Genomic DNA, 7,003 nt, shown 5'->3' with positions numbered 1-7,003 from the left:
AGGAATTCAATATGGAAATCATTGATCGCAAGGGGACAGAGAACCAAGTTGAGGACCATTTATCCAAATTAGAAAATCCAGAAGTTGACTGCAATCAGTCAGAGGTGAGCGCAATGTTCCTAGACGAGCAGCTATTTAAGATTGAAGAATTGCCATGGTATGTAGACGTGGTAAATTTTCTGGTTTACGAGCAATTTTCCAAAGATTATACCGACCACCAAAAGAGGCGGCTCAGACATGAATGCAGATCATATTATTGGGATGAGCCAAATCTGTATGAGAAGGGGTTGGACCAGGCCTGTGTGTACTAGATGCTGCTCACCAATGCATATTATCACATTATCATGACTCGCCTTATGGAGGGCACTTTGGAGGCCAGCGCACAGCAGCGAAAGTATTACAAAGTGGGTATTATTGGCCAACACTATTCAAGGATGTAAGAGACTATGCGATGAAGTGTGACCGGTGCCAGCGCACGGGTAATATTTCATGGAAGCATGCGATGCCCATGAACATCATTTTAGAACTGGAACTGTTTGACGTCTGGGGTATTGATTTCATGGGACCATTCCCACCATCGAATGGTCACAAATATATTCTGTTAGTCGTCGACTATGTTTCCAAGTGGGTAGAAGCAGTAGCATGCACTGTAAGCGATGCGGTGGTAGTCTCCAAGTTCCCGAAGAAAAATATTTTCACTCGGTTTGGCACTCCACGTGCCATAATAAGTGACGAAGGCTCCCACTTTGTCAATTATCTCATCAAAAATTTGTTGCTCAAATATAATATCCTCCATAAAGTGGCCACCGCATACCATCCACAGATGAATGGTCTAGCTGAAGTGTCCAACCAGGAAATCAAGTTGATATTAGAGAAGGTGGTAAAGCCTTCACAAAAAGATTGGGCAACAAAGTTGGACGATGCACTGTGGGCATACAGGACCGCCTATAAGACACCTATAGGCATGTCTCCGTATGCATTGGTGTTTGGTAAAGCATGTCATTTACCACTTGAGTTAGAGCACAAAGCGTTGTGGGCGGTGAAAAAGCTTAACTTCGACTTAAAGGCAGCAGGGGAAGCAAGGAAACTCCAATTGGTCGAGCTTGATGAATGGAGAATGCAAGCTTATGAGAATGCCAAAATTTGAAAAGAACGAGCAAAACTTTTTCATGAAAAACAACTATGCGGGAAGAATCTCCACGTCGAAAAAAAGGTCTTACTTTTCAATTTGCGGCTACGGATCTTTCCCGGCAAATTAAAGTCACGCTGGTCCGGACCCTTTGTAATCAAAGAAGTATGCCCACATGGCGTGGTCAAGCTGATTAATGAGGAAGGGACCCACACGTTCAAGGTTAACGGGAAAAGAGTCAAGATATATTGTGGGGGTGATTTTCAGTGAGAAAAGACCTCTATAGACCTGAGAAATCCGAAATGAAGAAAAATCGAGTGGCCCCTACATTGGCATGCGACATAAAATCATCAAGAGCGCAAGTATTTTGGAATATCCTTTTCTTACCAATGATTAACGAAGTCTCACTACTCTTCTTTTATTTCGATTATCGTTTAATTATCTTTATATCAAAAAAAAAGAATTTTTTTTTTGTTAACTTTGCTTTTTTATCATTATTTGACCCTCTCAATGTTTTCTTTACATCGATTGAGGTGAACAAGGCTAAATGAAAAAACACAATTACTTTATTCCATCACTGCAATCAAAGAGAGCAGTTTGCCGCAAAGAAGGATACGTTCACAAATAATGTGGGCGACAACGCAAAATTTGGGGGTTGTATCTTTCCTTGACTTCATTATTTCCAAATTTTGCTCTATTGCATCACATTTTAACTTTGAAAATCTTATCATCGCATCCTCTTTAGTCGGCGCAATCATTTAACATTGATTAATTTAGTAAGTTACCGCATTATTTCTCTCCGCCAATGATGATTTCAATGTTGAAATGCATGCCTTTATTTTTTCATATATACTAGAGTCAATTTAATTTCAGGACTTTCAACTTATGAAATATTTCTAGAAGTTAGTGGTCTACTAGCTTTCTTTCAAACTGACTTTTTACGAAAATTCCTAAGAGCATTGCATGACTTGTTGCGTTTTAAATTTGGGGGTGCGGTATACATTTTTAACCTTGCTATTTTTAGGTTAAAAAAAATCATAACGTTGCGATCGGATCCTACTCGTAGTTAGATGTCCGTATGACACACGTGAGGGCAAGCCAAAATGAAGGTAGGAATCGTGATCAACGCATAAATAAAATGATCTCAACTCCTGCCAAACGGGCATGAGTTTAGACTGAGATAGAGTGCCTAGCTCGTAGTTGGATGTCTGCATGACACACGTGGGGGCAAGCCAAAATGAAGGCTAGGCACTTGGATCAGTGCAAGGTCCTAATATATATATATATATATTTCTAAAATTCACAAGGATTAAAAATCATTTGAAAACACCCTAGTTTGAAAAGTTTTTTTTGTGAAATAAATCATGCGATGCCCTGGAATCTAGTAAAGTCTTTTTGAAGGATAAACTTGTGGTCCCTAAATTTTAGAAATATTTTAAGAGGCCTGGATAAAAATTAAAGAGATTTTGGTGCATAGGATTTGAATAAGGCATCCTTGAGAATTCTAGGAAAGAGAAGGTGGTCAACTTTCTAAAGAAAATCTTTAGCTTATGCTTGTGGACAAGCATTGTTTTAAATTTGGGGGTGTGATAACGGGTAGAAATGCACGTTATTATAGTGCAAAGTCATAAAACAATGCAGGATTGCGATGGTAAAATATACAATATTGCGTCTAAAAGCATTAAGTTCACAGCATTGCGATCACATGCATCCATCGCAATAAAACAGCTAACTTATGTATTTTTATGCAGCAAATGCATTGGCGCAAGGCAGAAATGCGATCCGAAGAAATTAACGTTCGAGCGCATTAAGAGATCGCGACCACAAGACTATGCGATCATTTGCACTCACGAAAATCTGCTTGAGAAGGTGGCCGCATAGAGCCGGCGCATCAAGGTGGGCGCTGATGCGTTATTTTCATTTGGTGCTTCATTTCCAGGCTGGTCTGCCATATCTTCTTTGTCTGACTGTTGATGTTGGCGGTCTCTTAATCTTCGTCTGAATGTCCTCTCAATCTCCGGGTTGTAATTCGCCAGAGATTGAGAGTCTGCAAAGAAATCAAAAAAATTACTGTTAGAGGTCAGGAGCAAGAAAGAGTAGAAAGGGCCAATGTGCCAATGGACACAATGAGCGCATTGGTCGAACGAATGACCACAATGACCTCACTCCTCCAGATGGGAGTAGTGCATTCAAACTCAATGGTCAACGGATCAAGCCCTACTATGGAGGCGACTTCGATCGGTGCATGGACACAATTGACTTGGGTAAGTAGGATTAAATTGCTTGTAGGGAAAGCGATTGTGGTAACTCTAAGAACTTATTTCAATCGACCTTCCTATCTATGTTTACTTGCTTTCTTTTATCGTTTTCTAAATTCCGTCAATTACTGTCTAGTAGTAAGTCTTTAATATTTTTGTATTTCCTTCCAATTTAATTTCGCACGTATCTCCATATCTTAAATTTAGTAGCACCGGTCATATAATTGTTGTGAATGATGGGATAAATCACTGCAAGGTCTTTAAGACTGGCGTTTTTGATGAATTAAGAAGATAGGAAAGTAAACTATGAGAGGATGGGTGTAGTAAGTAAGCAACACTGTTCATCCAATACACCCAAATACATTGCAGTGAGGGGTGTGTTGCGCACGTATATGTCTTTTGCCCGTCCTTAGTTAAATGCACCATGTTGAGGTAGCCTCAAGAAATGTATTTAGTTAAGAGGTGTGTTGCGAGGATGTATGCATGTTGCCCGTCCTCGGTAAAAATGTATCTGGGTTTATTGGAAGTGTGGTGTGAATTATGAATCAAATTTGTAAAGTAATCAAATTCTTTGACTCGTGTACAGGTAATAGAAAATTTTTGTAATGCGTTCATTTGTAATTTATTTGTTTACTTTGTTAATAGTCAATACAATCAGAGTAGATATGCACTCCACTTTTTGCCTGTGCCTCTTTCTTTATCTTCCTTTGCTAATTTTTGTGACGTTCTAAATCTCTTATTTCTACGATCTTCATTGCGTTGATAAGATGTATTATATGTTTATACCTAGAAACATTTCCCATACTTAGTAAATTCTGACTAACACTTAGTTAATTCTTAGTTTAGCAGTACTTTACCTTTTATCTTTCAAAGTTTTGCTCAAACCTTTTTGAAATTTTCTTCTAAGTGTTTGTCTAGTCTCTCCAAAAAAAGCAATGAGGACCTTGCTCATCTTTAAATTTGGGGGTGGGGAAGGTCTGAGCAGATGAGATCAAGATTATGTTGTATTTAAGAAAATGTGTCCATTTTCATTTAAAAAACTTTTTTTTTTTTTTTTTGCGAAACTCCAATATCAGCGCAAGGGAAAACCTCAAAACTGTCCCAACCTGATAAGAGTTTAGTTGTGAAAGGAGCATGCTCGTAGTTGTATGTTCGTATGACACCTGTAGGAGCAAGCCAAAACGAAGGTGGGTTTCCAAGAACAACATAGTATAAAGAAAAAAAAAAAAGAAGAAAGAAACAAAAACAAAAATAAAAGAATGCAAGAGACAACTCCTCTGATCCTCATGAGTTGAAGTTGATATTGGCACACAACCGTAGTTGGATGTCCGCATGACACCCATGGGGATAAGCCAAAACGAAGAGTGTAACCATGACCAATAGTCTATAAATAAAGAAATGACGCAAATTTTTGCTCACCGCATGTAGATATATCGAGTTGTTTTGATAAAGAAGAGATAAACATTCTATTTTGAAAACTAGAAAAGCATCTTTTAGCAGAATTTTGTCATATAGAAGAATAAAGTAGGGCTTGCTAAGAATTAGCAAGGATAGAAAAAAATTGCGATGTCAAGTAATGTGCCTAAGTGTAACATTCGGAGCAACCAATCGTCGCAAAAATAGAGGATAGGAATTGAGCATGATTTCCTTAGTAGAAGATATGCTTGAGGACAAGCATATATCTAAATTTGGGGGTGTGATAACTTGTAGAAATACAAGTTATTTATGCCACCTTATCTAGATACTGCGGTCAAAAGTTAGTGAATATGCGCCGATTGTATAAAAATTAGCTTAAAATTACAATAATTATAAATGATAGCAATTACACCCACTGACACCATAAAGATGGAAGACAAGCCGAATTTTACTCTGTTTTGCAGAAAACCAAGTCATCACTTGTGCTCAAGGCTCACAAAAAGCTGATCAATGCATCTCTATCCCATTGCGCCCGTCAATCAACAATGAAGTGACGATTACCTCAATGACGGTGCAATGCGACAGTCGATCCAGAGCTGACTTTCAACCGCATGCGGTAATAAAAACAACACTGCATGCGAACTCACGATTGAAAGATGCAGCTGAGCAACGCAAAAGCAGAGGATTGAGATACATGTACAACTAACGGTTGTGCAGAATTGGCGGTCTGATTGCATAAAGGAATAATATCCCTCCATCTTCGAAATTACCATAACAATCAATGGGGACCACAAGATCGGAGTCAAAGACTTCCACCTATAAATACCCCATAGATTTTAGAGAAAAATATATGCTACTTGATATGGGGTAAGTACTGCAAAACTGTTGAGAGGAAAGGCTGAGCTGAGTGCTTAAGTGAAGAAATTCGAGAAGAAGACGAGATAAAATCGAGAGGTGAATCTCAGATCTAATCTGCCAAACACCCGATTGAAAGCTCTGTGCAAAGAACCCTGCTACCGGTGGAGTAAGCCTGGGAGGGAAGCTCTTCCTACCATCAAATCCATCCTATCCGGCAAGCAGATCTCCATCGAATCAGTGCCAAGACAATGGCACTTGTTTGTATCTATTCTATTTTTTTTATCGTTGTATTTTACTATTTCTTTACCTATGCATTCACACCATGTATCGAACGCTTAATAGAGATATTAAATGTTTCAATAGCTTTCATTTACCATTTTCTATCTATTTCCGTTCACCCGTTAATCACTTTCTTCATGATGTCTTCTTAATTCCCTGATAAGCAATATGAATTAACCAAGTACTTAATTTGTGTTAAAGATATAAAATGCATTTAGCTAAGGCATGTTAGAACCTGTGAGAACAGAAGTGAAGATGCCATTCTGACCTGTCGACATAAGGTCAGAAGAATGTGTTAACTAAAGCGAGCAGTACTTCCAGACATGTAAGCAACCTTGCGTTCATTACGTTAGTCTCTATTTCACCATAGACACGTGGGAGCACGGTCGATCACTGAAAAGTGATGCCAAGAGAAGAGCGGAACAACATGTAGCTTCAACGCAATTGAGAACTTGCGTTGTTATATTCTTTGTCTTTGTCTTTCTATTCTGTTCATAATACTTGACGCCGCATTCCATGTTCTTTGCATAACTTTCACAGCCAGCTTGACCCCAGTATCTTGTAACATAAGCCTGTATCTTGTATCATCTAGCTTAGGTTTATTGTATTTTTATTTTATTATCGCACCTTTACTGCTTTACTCTACTTTATTGCAATTTATATACCTATACAAACCAAAATTTTAAAGATTAAAAACTTGGTCGCATATATCATGAACATACCACAATAACCTAAACTAGTCCCCGTGTTCAACCTCTGATCACACCGAGAAAATTTCGGTGGAATTACACTTGGTTCCATCGTAAGAAAACTTGTGACAACACATGGCGTACTACGTGAACATCCATAATTAACGCATATCTAGTGGTAGTATCGCATCATTTCGAGCATAGAACATCATCAATCATACATCTCAGTGTTATCATATATAAAATGGTCAACAAGTTTATGGTGCCGTTGCTATGGACATGGACTTGTATCATGCATCATATATCTAGTGCGTGTGCTTAAAATAGAAACAATAAAAATTATGTCAACACCCGGCAACGGCGCCAAAAACTTG

The sequence above is a fragment of the Benincasa hispida genome, chromosome 12, assembly GCF_027475165.1.
Source record: "Benincasa hispida cultivar pf3 chromosome 12, pf3_genome.v1.1, whole genome shotgun sequence".
NCBI lineage: Eukaryota > Viridiplantae > Streptophyta > Magnoliopsida > Cucurbitales > Cucurbitaceae > Benincasa > Benincasa hispida.
This window is presented reverse-complemented; position numbering follows the sequence as displayed.